The 22,903-nt window shown below is 47.1% G+C and overlaps 1 long non-coding RNA gene across 1 annotated transcript in view; it reads left to right on the forward strand.

Moving 5' to 3' along the window:
* The first annotated feature begins 13,986 nt into the window (after nt 1-13,986).
* The window catches only part of LOC125549323 (uncharacterized), a 44,117-nt gene continuing 35,200 nt past the window's right edge, over nt 13,987-22,903 (forward strand). The window contains exons 1-2 of the long non-coding RNA XR_015599053.1: nt 13,987-15,117; nt 15,265-15,319. This is a non-coding gene — a long non-coding RNA (uncharacterized LOC125549323). The remainder of the gene's footprint in view (nt 15,118-15,264; nt 15,320-22,903) is intronic.

Consider the following 22,903-nt stretch of genomic DNA (forward strand, 5'->3'; position numbering starts at 1 on the left):
GGTTCGAACTCGGGCGAGTTGTATTTTTTCGAGATGGAGACCGGCGTTCCTTCCTTCTTCATGGTCCAGAACAGCAGGGCAAAACGGCCATGCGCAACGCCGTTGCAAGTGGGGCCTTCTTGTCGCCCTTGCTGCGCTTGTAGTACTACTATTTTGCCCAATGCTGCCACTCAAGTGTGGGGCAAGCCTCGTTTTCCCCTGAGACTCTGACCTGGACCTTGTTGCATGCATCGGACGGGATGAGGAGCATCGCGTGAGAAGATGATGGACCCAATGGAGGCAGCAGCATTTTGCTTGCGCGCCGGTCTCGCTGCTTCATTCTGCGATCCCGGGGGCCGGTGATGTGCATGGAGATTCACTGCCCGGGAAGAGCGAGTAACTAATTAAGAAACCCCGCAAAAAAAAAAGCAAATTAAGAAATCTGCAGGCCACTCACTCGCCACTCATCATAAGGCTGAGAGTGACTCTATTTTTTTGGAAATGGGGGTTTACCCCCGGCTAGACTGCGAGTGACTGACAAAGAAGATCTGTCTACTAGCGCTAGCTCTCTCTCTATACATATAAAAAGTAAGTGCTCGAGTCAAACAAAGCGCCCAGTGGGATCATCATATACCAATGCCCGCCAGATCTCTCTCTCTCTCTCTCTAATTACATATGCGGTCGACGCACTTGTTTTTTTGGCGGGAGGCAGTCGACCGTCGACCCACTCACGCACACACCCGCCCAAGTTTCTAAACATAAACATGAACATCCACCTATCTCATGGCGAGTGGCTATCCTCGAGGCCGGCCGGCCAGTTCACCGCTTCATGACGTTTGTCTCCCTGCAGTGACGCATTAGCTGTAATTTACTCCCTCTGTGAACAAATATAAAAACGTTTACATCATTAATTTACTGATCTAAACGCTCTTAGAGCAACTCCAATGGGGTGATCCATTTTGTTCGTTTGCGTCATTCGGACATAAAACTTGACCTAACAGGGCGACCCAAACGGACGCGCATGTCCGTCCGCTATCCGTCCCCGACCCAAACCTGACCTAAACCTGAGAACAAATGGGTACGAAGCGGACAGAAGTGGACGCACTCGTCACGCGCTACCGCCCGCTCGTGTCCGCCCTTGTCCCACGTACCAGTGACTGGGCACAAGCTGGGCAACTCCACGACCGCAGCAACAAGTAGCGAGGCCACCGGCGCAGCCTGTCGCCGCGCTCACCGGCGAGGCCGCCGCCGCAGGACGCTCACCAGCGCCACCTGCACGCCGTCATTCTGTCGCCCACGGGGCTAGAGCTCGTGTTGTGCGACAACGGCGGCTGGATCTCACGTCGTGCGGTGGCAGCTAGAGCTCGCGTCGTGCGGCGGCGGCGGCTAGAGCTCACGTCGTGCGGCCGTGGCTTGAGCTCGCGTCGTGCGGCCGCGGCGGCTAGAGCTCACGTCGTGCGGCCGCGGCTCGAGCTCGCGTCCTGCACCGGCGGCGACTGGATCTCGCGCCGTGCGGTGGCGGCTGGATCTCGCGAGTGGGCGGCGGAGAGGAACGGCGGCGCGAGAGGGAGTGATGAAGGGGCGGCGCGAGGAGGGGCATGGCGGCGCCGGCGCCGCTAGTTGGAGGAGATGGGTCGAGCAAGGGCTCCCTCCGCGTGTGTCCGCATTTGTGTCCCGCGTTGGATACATCCTCCATCGGCACGTGTCCGCGGTATGTCCGTTGGGCGGACGGGCGACCCAAACGGATAAAAAAGGATAAAATCTGTGTCCGTTTGAATAATTTCATTGGAGTTGCTCTTATATTTCTTTACGGAGGGAATACTACAGTTTGTGAGAGTTAGCTGATTTTCAAGTCTCATCCAAGCCAATTCGAATACACCTCAACTTTTTAAAAGTGTGCACATCGTCGGATTTATTTCTGGGGTCACCATTGTCTGCAGTACAGTTTCAGGATGCGCGTGGCCGCTGTTTCGTTCCTTTATGTAAGAAGTTTCTTTTTAAACTAGAATCCCACAATATAAGGTGCGTTCGTTGGCGATGGGCGGCGGCCAGCGACGCTAGCACGGCAGCTATAGAATAACGACGCACAGGGGGCGTTTCGTATTGGGCCAGGCCATTTAAGCAAGTGCTCGCAGGGCAAAAAACAAGATAACTCTTCTACAAAGAAACGATGGTACAATCAGCACTGATCCGGAGGAGATGGCACGCATGGCTACTGAGTTTTACTCTAATCTATATACTTTAGAAGGTACAATTGGTATGGAGGAAGTGCTCTCCCATATACCATCAAGGGTAGATGCTGAGATGAATACACGCCTGAATAAGCCGTACAGCAAAGAGGTGGTCAAAGAAGTGCTATTCCAAATGTTTCCAACAAAAGCTCCGGGACCTGATGGATTCCCGGCGCACTTCTTTCAGAGGCATTGGGATTTATGTGGAGAAGAGATTACAGGTATGATCATAAGAGTGCTCAATGGAGTTGACTCACCGGAGGATATCAATCATACGTTCATTGTTATGATTCCGAAAGTTGCTAGTCCAAAAATTTTAGGACAATTTCGGCCAATAAGCCTTTGTAATGTAATCTACAAGATTGCATCAAAGGTCTTAGCCAATAGGCTGAAAATGATTCTTCCAGAGGTGATTTCAGAAGAGCAGTCAGCGTTCGTTCTTGGACGTCTCATCACGGATAATTTTATAACTGCCTATGAGAGTCTACACTATATGAAAACAAGAAGAGTAAAGAGTAACCGGTTTTGTGCATTAAAACTGGATATGATGAAAGCGTATGATCGACTGGAATGGCCATACTTGAAGGCGGTCATGACGAAGTTGGGTATTAGCCCGAGGTTCATTGATACTATTATGAGGTGCGTGTCGTCGGTGTATTTTTCGGTGCTTTTTAATGGAGGTGTGTTGGATGATTTCAGGCCTTCTTGCGGAGTTAGGCAAGAGGATCCAATACCCCCCTATCTATTCGTCATTGCAGCAGAGGGCCTATCTTGTTTGCTGAAAAATGGCATCCGCGGCATCAAGGTGGCACCGACGGCCCCGGAGGTCAATCATCTTCTCTTTGCAGACGATAGTTTACTATTTTTTGAGGCATCAAATGAAGAAGCAAGGAGAGTCCGCGACTTGCTGCAGGTTTATTGCAACGCCTCCGGCCAAAGAATCAATGCTGACAAGAGCTCTATTTATTTCAGTAAGGGAGTTCCAGACAGTTTGAGAGGTGAAATCAAGGAGACCCTAGCAGTTCATACTGAATCTCTTTCGGAGAAATACTTGGGTCTTCCAACGGATGTTGGCAAATCCATGGAGGGATGCTTTCGATATTTGAAGGATAGGATTTGAAAACATGTGCAAGGGTGGATGGAGAAGTGCCTCTCTGCAGGAGGAAAGGAGGTCTTAATTAAATCAGTTGCCCAATCAATACCAACATATTCGATGTCATGTTTCAAGCTACCTCGTGGTCTTTGCAACCATATCAATGGGCTTCTGAGGAAATTTTGGCGGGGGAGTAAGAGGGGTGAAAGGAAGACAGCCTGGGTCTCCTGGGAAAAATATGACAAAGCCAAAGTATATGGGAGGAATGGGTTTCCGTGATATTGAGCTTTTTAATTTATCTTTATTAGCTAGACAAGCTTGGAGGATATTACAAGATCCGAGTTCATTGAGTGCTCGTGTCTTGAAATCAAGGTACTTCCCGGAAGGAGAGTTCTTGGATGCGCCACTTGGACCAAACCCATCTCAGGTGTGGCGCTCAATAAGGGAAGGAAGAAAAGTTCTGTCCCTGGGCTTGATTAAGTGTATAGGTACGGGAGAAGACACTCAAATTTGGCAGCACAACCACTAGTAGAAAAAGGACCTAATGTGAGACACATTAGTCACGGTTTGATTTTGATCCGGTACTAATGGTACCATTAATACCGGTTCGAACGACTATGCATTAATGCCGGTTCGTGTTGAACCTTTAGTACCGGTTCATGCCACGAACCGGTACTAAAGGGGTGGTGGCAGGCTGGCGTCAGGCCGGGGCCCCACGATCACCTTTAGTACCGGTTCGTGGCACAAACCGATACTAAAGGGCTATCCTTTAGTACCGGTTCATGCCACGAACCGGGACTAAAGGGGTCTGACCTATAGTCCCGGTTGGAGACACAAACCGGGACTACAGGGCAATTTTCAAACTCTACCCCCCCGGGTGTATCACCATTTCAGTTTTGAAAAAAATCAAAAGAAAATGATAAAAACTTCAAAAAATAAAATCCTTCGAGAGGTAGTTATATTACTACATCTACTAGTTAGGAAAATTTGAAAACTTAAATTTGGACATGTTTTGCAAAAAGTGTAGGGAAAATGTAAAACGGCTATAACTTTTGCATACGATGTCGAAAAAATGTATAATATATCAAAAAATTCAGCACGAAAATCCGCATCCGATTTTGACTGCCTACGGCCTGTTTGCAATTTTTTAGAATCCTCATTATTCCAAAAGGAAAAAATGATATGGTCAAATTTCAGTTTTTTTAAAATTTTTTGGTTAAATCTGGTCAAACTACTTATTCAAGAAGTATTAATGTTACTACATAATTATTCAAGAATATTAGTGTTACTAAATAATTATTTCAATTTTTAGAATTTTGGTCAAATCTGGTCAAACTATGGTCAAACTTATTCAAGAAATATTAGTGTTACTAAATAATTAATGTTTTTTAGAATAATAGTTTCAAACTCAAACGGTGAAACGTGTGACCTAATGTTCAAGCTAAACTGATGAGGGTTAATAGGATTGACAGCTTACATTTGTCAGGAAAACAACAAGTGCAGATTTGGAATGTAGGGGGAATAGAACTCCGAAGTTAAGCGTGCTCAGGCTAGGGAGTGAGAGGAAAGAGAGGTGATTGGAGACTAAATCATCAAATAATTTAGAAAAATTAAAAATCAAAAAATCAAAAAAAATTCAAAAAAATTCAAAAAAAAACCCTTTAGTATACCGGTTGGTAACACGAGCTCATGCCACGTGGTGGCACTTTAGCACCGGTTCATGCTGAACCGGTACTAAAGGGGGGGCCTTTAGTGCCCATCCTTTAGTGCCGGTTATGGAACCGGCACTGAAGGCCCTTACGAACCGGTTTTAAAGCTTTATTTTCTACTAGTGAACTGGCTACCGAGGGATTACAAGCTGAGACCGATATGCTCTCGATCAGCTAACCCGCCCTTGTTGGTGTCTGATCTGATTAATCAATCAACCAGGACATGGAATAGGCAAGTATTAGAGGATCATTTCATTGCACCAGACATAGATGTCATTCTGAATATTCCGCTTAGTACGCGAGTGCATGAAGATTTCTGGGCGTGGCACTATGATCGTAGGGGCTTATTCTCAGTACGTTCTACTTACAGAATGATATCTGGAATTAAATTTTAGCGAGAAGACTGGTTGGAAAATCGAACAAGCAACTCGAATCAAACGGCGATGAAGAATGACTGGTCAAGACTGTGGAAAACAGAGGTACCATCTGTTGGAAATATGCCCTAGAGGCAATAATAAATTGATTATTATTATATTTCCTTGTTCATGATAATCGTTTATTATCCATGCTATAATTGTATTGATAGGAAACTCAGATACATGTGTGGATACATAGACAACACCATGTCCCTAGTGGGCCTCTAGTTGACTAGCTCGTTGATCAATAGATGGTTATGGTTTCCTAACCATGGACATTGGATGTCGTTGATAACGGGATCACATCATTAGGAGAATGATGTGATGGACAAGACCCAATCCTAAGCATAGCACTAGATCGTGTAGTTCGTATGCTACAGCTTTTCTAATGTCAAGTATCATTTCCTTAGACCATGAGATTGTGCAACTCCCGGATACCGTAGGAGTGCTTTGGGTGTATCAAACGTCACAACGTAACTGGGTGACTATAAAGGTGCACTACAGGTATCTCCGAAAGTGTCTGTTGGGTTGGCACGAATCGAGACTGGGATTTGTCACTCCGTGTAAGCGGAGAGGTATCTCTGGGCCCACTCGGTAGGACATCATCATAATGTGCACAATGTGATCAAGGAGTTGATCACGGGATGATGTGTTACGGTACGAGTAAAGAGACTTGCCGGTAACGAGATTGAACAAGGTATCGGGATACCGACGATCGAATCTCGGGCAAGTATCGTACCGATAGACAAAGGGAATTGTATACGGGATTGATTAAGTCCTTGACATCGTGGTTCATCCGATGAGATCATCGTGGAACATGTGGGAGCCAACATGGGTATCCAGATCCCACTGTTGGTTATTGACCGGAGATCGTCTCGGTCATGTCTGCATGTCTCCCGAACCCGTAGGGTCTACACACTTAAGGTTCGATGACGCTAGGGTTATAAAGGAAGTTTGTATGTGGTTACCGAATGTTGTTCGGAGTCCCGGATGAGATCCCGGACGTCACGAGGAGTTCCGGAATGGTCCGGAGGTAAAGATTTATGTATGGGAAGTCCTGTTTTGGTTACCGGAAGAGTTTCGGGGTTTATCGGTAATGTACCGGGACCACCGGGAGGGTCCCGGGGGTCCACCAAGTGGGGCCACCTGCCCCGGGGGCCACATGGGCTGTAGGGAATGCTCCTTGGTCTACATGGGCCAAGGGCACCAGTCCCACTAAGGCCCATGCGCCTAGAAGAGGAGAGGGGGCAAACCCTAAGGGCAGATGGGCCCTAAGGCCCATATACCCTGTGCCTCCCTCTCCTCCCCCTTGTGGCCGCCAACCTTAGATGGGTTTGGGGCTGCCGCCCCTCTAGGGGTGGGAACCCTAGAGGGGGCGCAGCCTCCTCCCCTTCCCCTATATATATGAGGCCTAGGGGGCTGCCCATAACACACGTGATTCGATCTCTTCTTGGTGCAGCCCTGCATCTCTTCTTCCTCCTCTTCTGTGGTGCTTGGCAAAGCCCTGCAGGATAGCCACGCTCCTCCACCACCTCCACGCCATTGTGCTGCTGCTGGATGGAGTCTTCCTCAACCTCTCCCTCTCTCCTTGCTGGATCAAGGCGTGGGAGACATCGTCGGGCTGTACGTGTGTTGAACGCGGAGGTGCCGTCTGTTCGGCACTAGGATCTCCGGTGATTTGGATCACGACGAGTACGACTCCATCAACCCCGTTCTCTTGAACGCTTCCTCTTAGCGATCTACAAGGGTATGTAGATGCACTCTCCTTCCCCTCGTTGCTAGTTTCTCCATAGATAGATCTTGATGACACGTAGGAAAATTTTGAATTTCTGCTACGTTCCCCAACACCATCAAAGGTCCGAGTTTTTGTGTGGCGTTTGGCCCACACGTCTTTGCCGACGGGATCGACCAGACACGAGAGAAAGATGGCTACATCTCCAGTATGCGCGATTTGCTCAGCGACTGAAGATACTTGGCGTCATTCTCTTCTCAACTGCCGGATGGCTCGGTGTGTCTGGTCTTTGGGGGATGAAGGAATTCTTGAGCATGTGATATCAAATCAATCTGAAGACGCAAGACAGTGGCTCTTTTGGCTGTTTGACATGCTACCTCGACATGACCTAGCTCGTGTGCTAATCACAATGTGGTCTATCTGGTGGGCCAGGAGGAAAGCCATCCATGATAATGAATTTGAGAGTCCCTTAACTACAATGAGTTTCATCAATCGCTACCTGTAGGACCTGGAGATCACCGTTGCTTCTTTACCGAAAGCTAAAGCATGAGCGCTACCGCGTCGGATGCGTCGGGGGTGGCTTCCACCGGCAGAAACAGAAGTGAAAATAAATGTGGATGGAGGTTTATCTCGCAGTGGAAACAAAGGTGCAGCAGCAGCTATATGCAGAGACTGCAATGGAACCTTCCTTGAAGCATCAGCTATTGTGTTCGATGGACTCTCTGATCCAGCCAGTTTGGAAGCGTGGGCATGCAATGAGGCTTTGTCCTTGGGCCAGGACTTGCATGTTCAGCGACTTCTAATCGCCTCTGATTGTGCTTAAGTAATCACCAATATGAGCCGAGATACAGCTCCAGTTTATGCGCCAATTCTGCATGAGATAGCTATTCGCAGGAGGAATTTTGAGCATGTTGTCTTTCTGCATGAACCAAGGGAATGTATTAGTGAGGCTCATAGATTAGCTAAGGCCGCGTCAACTCTCGACGTAGGCTGCCATGTGTGGCTAGGGACTGTTCCAGACATTATTTGTGTTCCAAACTCTTTGAACTTTGAATAAATCCGTAGTTACACCTCAAAAAAAAATCTTTGCGTTCTGCTACAACAACTGGTACTGTAGTGATTGTCGTACCTGTTTTTTGTGCGTTTTTTACATCGGAATGAATATATATTTGTACATGTGAATTATTTAAAAAAAATTATAGCTTTAAAAATAATGCGAGCATTTATTGAAATTCTGTACATTAGAAAAACGGAAACAAAATTTCTTTGCTCTATTCCTTTTCATAAAGTGGAGACATTCATATACAGCAATAATGTTGTCAGTAATTAATCCCCCAGAAACAAAAACCTGATTGTTCATCTGATATCATGTTTGGCACTATTAGCTTTAGGTAGTTGGAAATAACTTTTGATGCAATTTTTTATGGATGACGATAACTGCCACATGTGTGGGTGTTAAGGGGTCTGCCCACACGTTTTGTGTGATGTCTAAGAAGACTAGCCCACACACCTACGTGTGGTCAAAACAACTAGCGTCCACACGCCTCATTTTTTTCTTGCGGTCCCTCTCACATGCCTACGTGTGGGCAAAATGCATAACGCCCACACGACCTCTCTCAGCCACCTAACTCACGGCCCCGCACGCCCCGCGTGACAGTCACCACGCGTCCCCGCAGTTGACATGGTCCGGACCCTCTTCAATGTTCGTTTAACTGCAGTTGCCAGGTCGCTGAACTACAGTTGCCATGGTTGCTCAACTACAGTTGCCATCTGTTACGGCATATCTCTCTCAAGGTAGTTTTGGTGATTGATGACAACATGTTTGCGGACTAATCATGTGCTTTGAATAGTTCATAGATTCATCCCTGGCACGAGGCGTTTCCTTCCCTTCGGAGTGTCCTTCAAGACGGTGTAGCTCTTTCGTTTCTCTCTCGGTGGACTAGTTGCATAGAGGGCACTGTACTATCAAGAGGGGGTCCGTTGGGGTTTTGCATGGGTGGAATCAACACGTACACATCAGCTTCTCACCCTTCGAGCTTGTCCATTCCTTTGAAGAGGTCTCTCCACTTTTCCATGTCCTGTCTGGGTCCCAGCGGTAGTACCGCGCAATCCAGCCGTAGTACCGCTGAGGAGACACAAGCGGCAGTACCGCTCCACAGCGGTAGTACCGCCCTTGTCTCCACAGCAGTAGTACCGCTGGGGTGCCTGGCACCACCGCCTCGTCCTCAGCCTCATTGGAGAGATTCTCTCTCTCTCTCTCTCTTCAGTGTCCCAGCGGTAGTACCGCACTACCAGCGGTAGTACGGCCGAAGGGTCACAAGCGGCGGTATCGCTCCACAGTGGTAGTACTGCCCGTGACCCTGCTGCCGTAGTACCGCTGGGCTGTCTGGCTCCTACCGCCTCGACTCGAGGGGTGTTTTTCTCGTGTCGGGTTTTGCGGCACTAGTTGTGGTTGTAGAGGCGGTAGTACCATTTCAGAAGCGGTAGTACCGCCCCTACCACCGCTGTAGTACCGCGTTGGGTCCTTTTCCCTACTAGTCTCCTCTGCGCGGCAGTGCCGCTGGCTGGTGCGGCAGTACCGCTGACCTAGCGGTAGTACCGCCCCCTCTTAGCGGTAGTACCGCCCTGTGCGGGGCTGGTTGGTGGGGGGCAACGGTTGGATTGTTGCCCCCACTATAATAGGGAGTCCCCTTCTTCTCTTTGACTCACCTCTTCCTCCCCCAAACTCCATTTATTGCTCAAGCTCCATTAAATGCTCCAAGCTCCATTTTCGCCCGATCTATCTCTCTAGCCAATCAAACTTATTGATTTGCTCGGGAGTGGTTGAGAAGGCCCCGATCTACACTTCCACCAAGGGATTTTCGATTCCCCCACTCATCCCTAGCGGATCTTGTTACTCTTGGGTGTTTGAGCACCCTAGACGGTTGAGGTCACCATGGAGCCATAGTCCATTGTGGTGAAGCTTCATGGTTTTGTTGGGAGCCTCCGATTAAGTTGTGGAGATTGCCCCAACCTTGTTTGTAAAGGTTCGGTCGCCGCCTTCAAGGGCACCATTAGTGGAATCACGGCATCTGGCATTGTGTGAGGGCGTGAGGAGAATACGGTGGCCCTAGTGGCTTCTTGGGGAGCATGGTGCCTCCACACCGCTCCAACAGAGACGTACTTCCCCTCAAAGGGAAGGAACTTCGGTAACACATCCTCGTCTTCACCGGATCCACTCTTGGTTATCTCTTACCTTTACTTGTGCAAGCTCTTTAGTGTTACTTCTCTTGCTTGCTTGTTTGCTTGTTGGTATTGCATCATATAGGTTGCTCACATAGTTGCACATCTAGACAACCTACTTTGATGCAAAGTTTAAGTTGATAAAGAAAAGTTAAAATTGGTAGTTGCCTATTCACCCCCCTCTAGTCAACCATATCGATCCTTTCAATTGGTATCAGAGCCTCGTCTCTTTATTAAGGACTTTGCCGTCCAAAGAGTATGGTTGATACCATAGACGGTGTGGAGGAACACTCCGGTGTGAATCCGATCTCGTCCACGGGCGATGGGGGAACCTCGGTCTCTCGTGAGGAATTCAATGTGGCCTTAGAGACATTCAAGACCTCCATGACGACCGAGGTTGAAAGCATGTTTACTAAATTTCTTGAGGGGCTTAAACTTTCCACCGCACCGTTGAAAGTGGGTGATCCCACCAACAAGGTGACGGATGTTATCCCCGACAAGGGGGAAGCTAGTAGTGAAAAGGCTCCATCTTCTAGTGGTAAAAATGGCACCGGCATCTTTGCTCATCTGGAACCACCACTTGTTTATGGTGGACCGGTTCCTTCTACTCATTTGAATCATGCCGGTCCTCCCCCTAAGATTGTGAAAAATGAGGACTTTGATTCTTGGGTTTACCACTTTAAACGTCATTTAAATCATGTGAACACTAACCTTTGGAGAATCATTGAAGAAGGTTTTTATCCGCATCATCCAAGCAACTTCACTCCTCGAGAAGCTGTGGATAATCAATTCAATGAGAATGCTCTCTTCATCATTCAAGATGCAATTCCACCCGAAGACCTACCTCATCTTCGTCCCTTCGCCTTGGCCAAAGATGCATGGCATTGTGTTGTCTCTCTCTACCGGGGAAGCGCAAGCATTCAACGCTCCAACTATGAAGTGGTGCAAGATGAGGCCGATGAGTTTGCTATGAAAGAAGATGAAGAACCTCATGAGCTTTATCGGAGAGTAACCAAACTCGCAGTCTCACTACGAGATCACGGGAGCAAGGACACGGATGACAATTGGATCAAGTGCAAATTCCTCAAGGCAATGATGCCCTACCACAAGGCCATGTCCTCCGTCATTCGTCAAAGGCCATGTCCTCAAGGCAATGATGCCCTACCACAAGGCTATGATGCGGTAGATACACCGTGGCCGGGCATGCTGGGCGCCCGTTTGGTGTCTCGGAACCCTGTACACATCGTCCGGGGCCGTATGTGGAAACCTCGTCCGGACTCCCTGCGGATGGAACCTGGATAGGTGATAAACCTGGACTAGAGACTTGAGTGTTTAGGTAGGCCGTGGATGATACCCTCGTTGGGCTTCCGCTTGAAGGTTGCCGAGTACATGTCATGTAAACGGCGGTAAGTGGTGAGAGCGTGTGTGAAGAAGTACACCCCTGCAGGGTTAACATCATCTATTCGAATAGCCGTGTCCGCGGTAATGGACTTCTGGGTTGCCTATAACAGTTCATAGACAAGTGAAAGTGGATACTCTAAAACTCGCAAGATAAGCGTGAGTGCTATGGATGGCCTTCTCGTAGGGAGACGGGGGCGGATCCATGGTGGTGTATTGAATGGTGAATATGTGGACTCGTGTGTGCCACCTCAAAAGAGTTGCTTGCAATCATAGTTCAGGTTAGCCACTGAGTCAAAGCTGGCTTGCTGCAGTTAAACTCCACCACCCCCCTTGTTGATACCGATGCATATGTAGTTTAGTTCTGATGTAAGTCTTGCTAAGTACCTTTGTACTCACGTTTGCTTAATTTATGTTTTGCAGAGAGATTTCAGTCTCGCTAGTAGTTCCGCGTGGACTTCGACGTTTAGCTTGATACCTCAGCTACGATCTTGTGCCCTCGGCAGGATCTGGTAGATAGTCAGGTTTCTTAGCCTTTTTCATTTGTAGATGTCTGTTCTCAGACATGTTAAGCTTCCGCATGTGCTTGACTTGTATGCTATGATTGTTGGGTCATGAGACCCATGTTTGTAATATCTCGCTCCTCGGAGCCTTATGAATAAATACTTGAGTTGTAGAGTTATGTTGTGATGCCATGTTGTATTTACACATATCGAGCATATTGTGTGTATGATTGAAATGCTTGGTATGTGTGGGATCCGACAATCTAGTTGTTTATCCTTGGAAGTCTCTCTTATGGGGAAATCTAGTCTAGTGCTTCCATGAGCCATAGTAGTCCGCTACAGCCCGGTTCACCGGAGTCCTGTTAGCCCAGCACTACTGCTCAGGACACTTGACTGGCCGGCATGTGTTTCACTTCGTTCCTGTGTTTGTCCCTTCGGGGAAATGTCACGCGGTGACATCCGGAGTCCTGCCTAGCCTGCTACAGCCCGGGTTCCCGGAGTCCTGTTAGCCCAGTGCTACAGCCCGGATTCACACGCTGCTGACTGACACGCTCGATGTGATTCATGTATGCTTGTCCCCATAGGTTAGTGCCGCTTTGGGTTCACGACTAGCCATGTCGGTCCGGGTTCTCTGTCATATGGATGCTAGCGACACTATCATATACGTGAGCCAAAAGGCGCAAACGGTCCCGGACCATGGTAAGGCGACACCTGTGGGAATACCATGCGTGAGGCCGCAAAGTGATATGAGGTGTTACCGGCTAGATCGATGTGACTTGGAATCGAGGTCTTGACAAACTGGCAGTTTGGGTGTGGGAGAGAAAGACGGGCGTGTGGGCGAGATGGCAAATGCCCACACACCAGCCCTTGTGTGTGAGTGAAAACTGGTGTGTGGGCGAATTGCTAAATGCCCACACACCGGCCCCTCCGTGTGGTGAAACGAACGTGTGGGCGACTGGATGAATGCCCACACACCGGTCCAGTCCTACGTGGCACCACAAACATGCCAAGATTCGTGCACCTACAAACGGATGCGGATCCACGCGTGTGGGCGAGATGCAAACGCCCACACGTGTGGGCGTTACTGTTTCCTTTTTTATAGGACATTGCATAAATTGATGGGGCAAAATTGTAGCAAAAGTCGGATATTTTTTACTTTTGGCATCAGTGCTAATACAACTCTTTAACGGTGGCGCAAATGGCAATCGGTGGAGACGGACACCTCATCACTCGCACTATTTGGGAGGCCAATTGGGATCGAGCCTGGAGAGGAAAATATCTCTCGTTTCCTTCCCCATGAAGGTTTCCAACACACGTGATCCCTCTGTCTCTCTTTCCTTTCCTCTCCTCCAACCCCCGCCTCTTCCCTGCTGCTCCGTTGCCGCCTCTTTCTCCACAAATACACTGTGTGCCGCCGCCAGTGCCCGTGCCCTCTTCATCTCCCGTCCCGAGCTCCACCTCCTCCAGCCTCATATCCCCTGATTTTCTCGATTTGGATCTCGGGAGCACACGGGAGGAAGTCCCCGAGTGGTAGCAACGTCAGATCCCTCCGTCTCGCGGGGCAGGGCCTCCCGTCCACGCCACGATGACGCCGGCATGGAGGCTCGGGCCCGGGCAGCCACCGCGGTGTCGGGTGCGCCGGCGAGGTCTCTGGGGACTGCACAGTAAGGGACTGGCGTGGCTTCTGATCGTTGGCTCCGGCGATGCCAAGCCAAAGATCTGAGTCGCCGAGCCGCAAGTAGCAGCTGGACATCCATCCGCCGGCCCCGACAGCGAGCTTCGGCCGTCCACCGCCCCGAGCTCCATCCGTCTGCTGCCCCCTACCCCATCCGCCTGCCCCGTAGTCGCAGCCGTGGATAGCCCCATCAGCCGCAACCTTCAGCAGCCATGCACAAACCTTCTGAAGACAAATTCTAGGTAAGTGCATGGGATCCCCTATTTGATTCATATCTCTGTCTACCTATGTATCTATCTATGTAGAACACCTCTCTTGTGTTGGTTGCAGCTATGTTATGCCTGACGAGTTATCCATGCTATGATAGCTCCATAGGCCTGACGAGTTATCCATCATCCATTTATCTACTAAGTTATCTATGACGCTTAACCATCATCCATTTATCTATCTTTCTTATTAGTACTCCAGAACTAAGTCTTGTTTGGTCATCAATTTGTTCTCTGTTGGCATGTAAATTCTGCAAGGGTTTTTTGGTCTCCTAATTTAGTCCTAGGAGTGATATAGGTTGTCAAGTTTTATGTTGTTGATCTACTTCAGGCCATGTTTCTTTGTTTCTTGAGTTATAATTGTTTGCAGAATATTTTGTGAGAGTTCCTGATTCTTTTCTTTTATTAAAGAAGCAAACACATATTGTTTTCTTGAAAAGATTGACAGCTTGGACTTTGAATTTGTCGTATGTTAGTCATACTAATAATTTCTGGACCAGCTTAATAGTTTTTGTAAGACCATAGCAAAGAATTATAGCACCAGCCACTTTATTTAACGATAGATTTTTTTAGCATCTACTTGTTGTACTAAAGTATCATGGTTTTCGGAATTTAATATGTAAACGTGTCACCATCGGGGACGCAGCTCTCATCTCCACTCTCTCTCATCCGCTAGGGATGGAGGGGCTGCCGAAATCCACCTCGAGGAGAGGGGTAGGCAGAAGGATGGCGAGCGTTCCACTCGACGGCGAGCCATGGGTGATGGCGATCTCAACGCAAAGTTTCCCGATCTGCCCGTCTTCAAGGGCGTGGAGCGACGGAGGTTGTCTCCCTCCTTCCACACAGTCGCAACATTGGGAGAGGATTTAGCCCCCGTGTGGTTCTGCACCAAGGTTAGTGACGAGGGTGATTGGTAGTTCATGCTTACTATGGATGATTAGTGGAAGTATGTAGCAAACAAGTGCTTACATTAGGAACTTAAAAGCTGGCTTGATGCAGTTATGTACTATATTGGTTCTGAATTACCCCTACTTGTGCAGTTTCTGTCAAGAATGGAATCTACGAGTTCTGGAACTGGTTTGATGATAGGACATGGTAAGAGCCTCACAGACAGCTGAATAATTTAATAATGTGCGGGTTATTTGTAAAGCGGAAACACAGTTAGAATACATGGCTGAATTATCTTCTGCTGCTTCTATTTTAAGTATCCCCTTGGTCGTGTGATCGGTGTGACTGAAAGAAATATGCCCTAGAGGCAATAATAAAGTTATTATTTATTTCCTTATGTCATGATAAAAGTTTATTATTCATGCTAGAATTGTATTAACCGGAAACATAATACATGTGTGAATACATAGACAAACAAAGTGTCACTAGTATGCCTCTACTTGACTAGCTCGTTAATCAAAGATGGTTATGTTTCCTAACCATAGACAAAGAGTTGTCATTTGATTAACGGGATCACATCATTAGTTGAATGATCTGATTGACATGACCCATTCCTTAGCTTAGCATCTGATCGTTTAGTATGTTGCTATTGCTTTCTTCATGACTTATACATGTTCCTATAACTATGAGATTATGTAACCCGTATGCCGGAGGAACACTTTGTGTGCTACCAAACGTCACAACGTAACTGGGTGATTATAAAGGTGCTCTACAGGTGTCTCCAAAGGTACATGTTGGGTTGACGTATTTCGAGATTAGGATTTGTCACTCCGATCGTCGGAGAGGTATCTCTGGGCCCTCTCGGTAATGCACATCACTTAAGCCTTGCAAGCATTGCAACTAATGAGTTAGTTGCAGGATGATGTATTACAGAACGAGTAAAGAGACTTGCCGGTAACGAGATTGAACAAGGTATTGGATACCGATGATCGAATCTCGGGCAAGTAACATACCAATGACAAAGGGAACAACGTATGTTGTTATGCGGTCTGACCGATAAAAGATCTTCGTAGAATATGTAGGAACCAATATGAGCATCCAGGTTCCGCTATTGGTTATTTACCGGAGACATGTCTCGGTCATGTCTACATTGTTCTCGAACCCGTAGGGTCCGCACGCTTGAGGTTACGATGACAGTTATATTATGAGTTTATGCATTTTGATGTACCGAAGGTTGTTCGGAGTCCCGGATGAGATCACGGACATGACGAGGAGTCTCGAAATGGTCCAGACATAAATATTGATATATTGGAAGCCTATATTTGGATATCGGAAGTGTTCCGGGTGAAATCAGGATTTTACCGGAGTACCGGGAGGTTACCGGAACCCCCCGGGAGCTATATGGGCCTTAGTGGGCCATAGTGGAAGAAGAGGAGAGGCGGCCAGGGCTGGGCCGCGCGCCCCTCCCCCCTAGTCCGAATAGGACAAGGAGAGAGGGGGCCGGCGCCCCCTCCTTCTCTCTCCCTCTTTTCCACCTCGCGAATCCTATTCCAACTAGGATTGGGGGGGGGAGTCCTACTCCCGAAGGGAGTAGGACTCCTCCTGGCGCGCCACCTCTAGGCCGGCCGCACCCCCCCTTTGAACCTTTATATACGGAGGCAGGGGCACCCCCTAGAGACACAAGTTGATCCACGTGATCATATCCTTAGCCGTGTGCGGTGCCCCTTCCACCATAGTCCTCGATAATATTGTAGCGGTGCTTAGGCGAAGCCCTGCGACAGTAGTACATCAAGATCGTCACCACGCCGTCATGCTGACGGAACTCTTCCCCGACACTTTGCTGGATCGGAGTCCGGGGATCGTCATCGAGCTGAACGTGTGCTAGAACTCGGAGGTGCCGTAGTTTCGGTGCTTGACCGGTCGGGCCGTGGAGACGTACGACTACATCAACCAAACGCTTCCGTTGTCGACCTACAAGGGTACGTAGATCACACTCTCCCCTCTCGTTGCTATGCATCGCCATGATCTTGCGTGTGCGTAGAATTTTTTTTGAAATTACTACGTTCCCCATCAGTGGCATCCGAGCCTAGGTTTTATATGTTGATGTTATATGCACGAGTAGAACACAAGTGAGTTGTGGGCGATATAAGTCATACTGCTGACCAGCATGTCATACTTTGGTTCGGCGGTATTGTTGGACGAAGCGGCCCGGACCGACATTACGCGTACGCTTACGCGAGACCAGTTCTCCCGACGTGCTTTGCACATAGGTGGCTTGCGTGTGACAGTTTCTCCAACTTTAGTTGAACCGAGTGTGGCTACGCCCGGTCCTTGCGAAGGTTAAAACAGCACCAACTTGACAAACTATCGTTGTGGTTTTGATGCGTAGGTAAGATTGGTTCTTGCTTAAGCCCGTAGCAGCCACGTAAAACTTGCAACAACAAAGTAGAGGACGTCTAACTTGTTTTTGCAGGGCATGTTGTGATGTGATATGGTCAAGACATGGTGCTAAATTTTCTTGTATGAGATGATCATGTTTTTTAACCGAGTTATCGGCAACCGGCAGGAGCCATATGGTTGTCGCTTTATTGTATGCAATGCAACCGCGCTGTAATGCTTTACTTTATCACTAAGTGGTAGCGATAGTCGTGGAAGCATAAGATTGGCGAGACAACAACGATGCTACGATGGAGATCAAGGTGTCGCGCCGGTGACGATGGTGATCACACGGTGCTTCGGAGATGGAGATCACAAGCACAAGATGATGATGGCCATATCATATCACTTATATTGATTGCATGTGATGTTTATCTTTTATGCATCTTATCTTGCTTTGATTGACGGTAGCATTATAAGATGATCTCTCACTAAATTATCAAGATAAAAGTGTTCTCCCTGAGTATGCACCGTTGCCAAAGTTCGTCGTGCCCAGACACCACGTGATGATAGGGTGTGATAAGCTCTACGTCCATCTACAACGGGTGCAAGCCAGTTTTGCACACGCAGAATACTCAGGTTAAACTTGACGAGCCTAGCATATGCAGATATGGCCTCGGAACACTGAGATCGAAAGATCGAGCGTGAGTCATATAGTAGATATGATCAACATAGTGATGTTCACCATTGAAAACTACTCCATTTCACGTGATGATCAGTTATGGTTTAGTTGATTTGGATCACGTGATCACTTAGAAGATTAGAGGGATGTCTTTCTAAGTGTGAGTTCTTAAGTAATATGATTAATTGAACTTAAATTTGTCATGAACTTAGTACCTGATAGTATCTTGCTTATGTATGTTTGATTGTAGATAGATGGCCCGTGCTGTTGTTCCGTTGAATTTTAATGCGTTCCTTGAGAAAGCAAAGTTGAAAGATGATGGTAGCAATTACACAGACTGGGTCCGTAACTTGAGGATTATCCTCATTGCTGCACAGAAGAATTACGTCCTGGAAGCACTGCTGGGTGCCAGGCCTGCTGCTGGAGCAACACCAGATGTTATGAACGTCTGGCAGAGCAAAGCTGATGACTACTCGATAGTTCAGTGTGCCATGCTTTACGGCTTAGAAACGAGACTTCAACGACGTTTTGAACATCATGGAGCATATGAGATGTTCCAGGAGTTGAAGTTAATATTTCAAGCAAATGCCCGGATTTAGAGATATGAAGTCTCCAATAAGTTCTATAGCTGCAAGATGGAGGAGAACAATTCTGTCAGTGAGCATATACTCAAAATGTCTGGGTATAATAATCACTTGATTCAATTGGGAGTTAATCTTCCAGATGATTGCGTCATTGACAGAATTCTTCAATCACTGCCGCCAAGCTACAAGAGCTTCGTGATGAACTATAATATGCAAGGGATGAACAAGACTATTCCCGAGCTCTTTGCAATGCTGAAAGCTGCGGAGGTAGAAATCAAGAAGGAGCATCAAGTGTTGATGGTCAACAAGACCACTAGTTTCAAGAAAAAAGGTAAATGGAAGAAGAAGGGGAACTTCAAGAAGAACAGCAAGCAAGTTGCTGCTCAAGAGAAGAAACACAAGTCTGGACCTAAGCCTGAAACTGAGTGCTTCTACTGCAAGCAGACTGGTCACTGGAAGCGGAACTGCCCCAAGTATTTGGCGGATAAGAAGGATGGCAAGGTGAACAAAGGTATATGTGATATACATGTTATTGATGTGTACCTTACTATAGCTCGCAGTAGCACCTGGGTATTTGATACTGGTTCTGTTGCTAATACTTGCAACTCGAAACAGGGACTACGGATTAAGCGAACACTGGCAAAGGACGAGGTGACGATGCGCGTGGGAAACGGTTCCAAAGTCGATGTGATCGCGGTCGGCACGCTACCTCTACATCTACCTTCGGGATTAATATTAGACCTAAATAATTGTTATTTGGTGCCAGCGTTGAGCATGAACATTATATCTGGATCTTGTTTAATGCGAGACGGTTATTCATTTAAATCAGAGAATAATGGTTGTTCTATTTATATGAGTAATATCTTTTATGGTCATGCACCTTTGAAGAGTGGTCTATTTTTGATGAATCTCGATAGTAGTAACACACATATTCATAATGTTGAAGCCAAAAGATGCAGAGTTGATAATGATAGTGCAACTTATTTGTGGCGCTGCCGTTTAGGTCATATCGGTATAAAGCGCATGAAGAAACTCCATACTGATGGGCTTTTGGAACCACTTGATTATGAATCACTTGGTACTTGCGAACCATGCCTCATGGGCAAGATGACTAAAACACCATTCTCCGGCACTATGGAGAGAGCAACAAATTTGTTGGAAATCATACATACAGTTGTATGTGGTCCGATGAATATTGAGGCTCGTGGCGGATATCGTTATTTTCTCACCTTCACAGATGACTTAAGCAGATATGGGTATATCTACTTAATGAAACATAAGTCTGAAACATTTGAAAAGTTCAAAGAATTTCAGAGTGAAGTTGAAAATCATCGTAACAAGAAAATAAAGTTTCTACGATCTGATCGTGGAGGAGAATATTTGAGTTACGAGTTTGGTGTACATTTGAAGCAATGCGGAATAGTTTCGCAACTCACGCCACCCGGAACACCACAGCGTAATGGTGTGTCCGAACGTCGTAATCGTACTTTACTAGATATGCTGCGATCCATGATGTCTCTTACTGATTTACCGCTATCGTTTTGGGGTTATGCTTTAGAGACGGCCGCATTCACGTTAAATAGGGCACCATCAAAATCCGTTGAGACGACGCCATATGAACTATGGTTTGGCAAGAAACCAAAGTTGTCGTTTCTTAAAGTTTGGGGCTGCGATGCTTATGTGAAAAAGCTTCAACCTAATAAGCTCGAACCCAAATCGGAGAAATGTGTCTTCATAGGATACCCAAAGGAGACTGTTGGGTACACCTTCTATCACAGATCCGAAGGAAAGACATTCGTTTCTAAGAATGGATCCTTTCTAGAGAAGGAGTTTCTCTCGAAAGTAGTAATTTCAAAAAAATTCCTATGCACACGCAAGATCATGGTGATGCATAACAACGAGGGGAGAGTGTGATCTACGTACCCTTGTAGATCGACAACGGAAGCATTAACTTGGTTGATGTAGTCGTACATCTTCACGGCCCGACCGATCAAGCACCGAAACTACGGCACCTCCGAGTTCTAGCACACGTTCAGCTCGATGACGATCCCCGGACTCCGATCCAGCAAAGTGTCGGGGAAGAGTTCCGTCAGCACGACGGCGTGGTGACGATCTTGATGTACTAATGTCGTAGGGCTTCACCTAAGCACTGCTACAATATTATCGAGGACTATGGTGGAAGGGGGCACCGCACACGGCTAAGAATATGATCATGTGGATCAACTTGTGTCTCTAGGGGGTGCCCCTGCCTCCGTATATAAAGGCTCAAAGGGGGGGTGCGGCCGGCCAGGAGAGGCGCGCCAGGAGGAGTCCTACTCCCTCTGGGAGTAGGACTCCCCCCCTTTCCTAGTTGGAATAGGATTCGCGGAGGGGGGAAAAGAGGAAGGGGGCCGGCCCCCTCTCCTTGTCCTATTCGGACCAAGGAAGGGGAGGGGCGCGCGGCCCATCTCCGGCTGCCTCTTCTCTTTTCCACTAAGGCCCACTAAGGCCCATATACCTCCCGGGGGGTTCCGGTAACCTCCCGGTACTCCGGTAAAATCCCAATTTCACCCGGAACACTTTCGATATCCAAACATAGGCTTCCAATATATCAATCTTTATGTCTCGACCATTTCGAGACTCCTCGTCATGTCCGTGATCACATCCGGGACTCCGAACAACTTTCGGTACATCAAAACGTATAAACTCATAATATAACTGTCATTGAAACCTTAAGCATGCGGACCCTACGGGTTCGAGAACAATGTAGACATGACCGAGATACCTCTCCGGTCAATAACCAATAGCGGGACCTGGATGCCCATATTGGCTCCTACATATTCTACGAAGATCTTTATCGGTCAGACCGCATAACAACATACGTTGTTCCCTTTGTCATCGGTATGTTACTTGCCCGAGATTCGATCGTCGGTATCCAATACCTAGTTCAATCTCGTTACCGGCAAGTCTCTTTACTCGTTCCGTAATACATCATCCCACAACTAACTCATTAGTTGCAATGCTTGCAAGGCTTAAGTGATGTGCATTACCGAGAGGGCCCAGAGATACCTCTCCGACGATCGGAGTGACAAATCCTAATCTTGAAATACGTCAACCCAACATGTACCTTTGGAGACACCTGTAGAGCACCTTTATAATCACCCAGTTACGTTGTGACGTTTGGTAGCACACAAAGTGTTCCTCTGGCACACGGGAGTTACATAATCTCATAGTCATAGGAACATGTATAAGTCATGAAGAAAGCAATAGCAACATACTAAACGATCGAGTGCTAAGCTAACGGAATGGGTCATGTCAATCACATCATTCTCCTAATGATGTGATCCCGTTAATCAAATGACAACTCATGTCTATGGCTAGGAAACTTAACCATCTTTGATCAACGAGCTAGTCAAGTAGAGGCATACTAGTGACACTCTGTTTGTCTATGTATTCACACATGTATTATGTTTCCGGTTAATACAATTCTAGCATGAATAATAAAAATTTATCATGAAATAAGGAAATAAATTATAACTTTATTATTGCCTCTAGGGCATATTTCCTTCAGTCTCCCACTTGCACTAGAGTCAATAATCTAGTTCACATCTCCATGTGATTTAACAGCAATAGTTCACATCACCATGTGATTAACACCCATAGTTCACATCGATATGTGATCAACACCCAAAGGGTTTACTAGAGTCAGTAATCTAGTTCACATCGCTATGTGATTAATACCCAAAGAGTACTAAGGTGTGATCATGTTTTGCTTGTGGGATAATTTTAGTCAACGGGTCTGTCACCTTCAGATCCATAAGTATTTTGCAAATTTCTATGTCAACAATGCTCTGCACGGAGCTACTCTAACTAATTGCTCCCACTTTCAATATGTATCTAGATTGAGACTTAGAGTCATCCAGATCAGTGTCAAAACTTGCATCGACGTAACCCTTTACGGTGAACCTTTTTGTCACCTCCATAATCGAGAAACATATCCTTATTCCACTAAGGATAATTTTGACCGTTGTCCAGTGATCTACTTCCTAGATCACTATTGTACTCCCTTTCTTAACATAGTGCAGGGTATACAATAGATCTGGTACACAGCATGACATACTTTATAGAATCTATGGCTGAGGCATAGGGAATGACTTTCATTCTCTTTCT

Source organism: Triticum urartu, chromosome 3A (assembly GCF_056163025.1).
Source record: "Triticum urartu cultivar PI428250 chromosome 3A, HENAU_Tu73, whole genome shotgun sequence".
Lineage (NCBI taxonomy): Eukaryota > Viridiplantae > Streptophyta > Magnoliopsida > Poales > Poaceae > Triticum > Triticum urartu.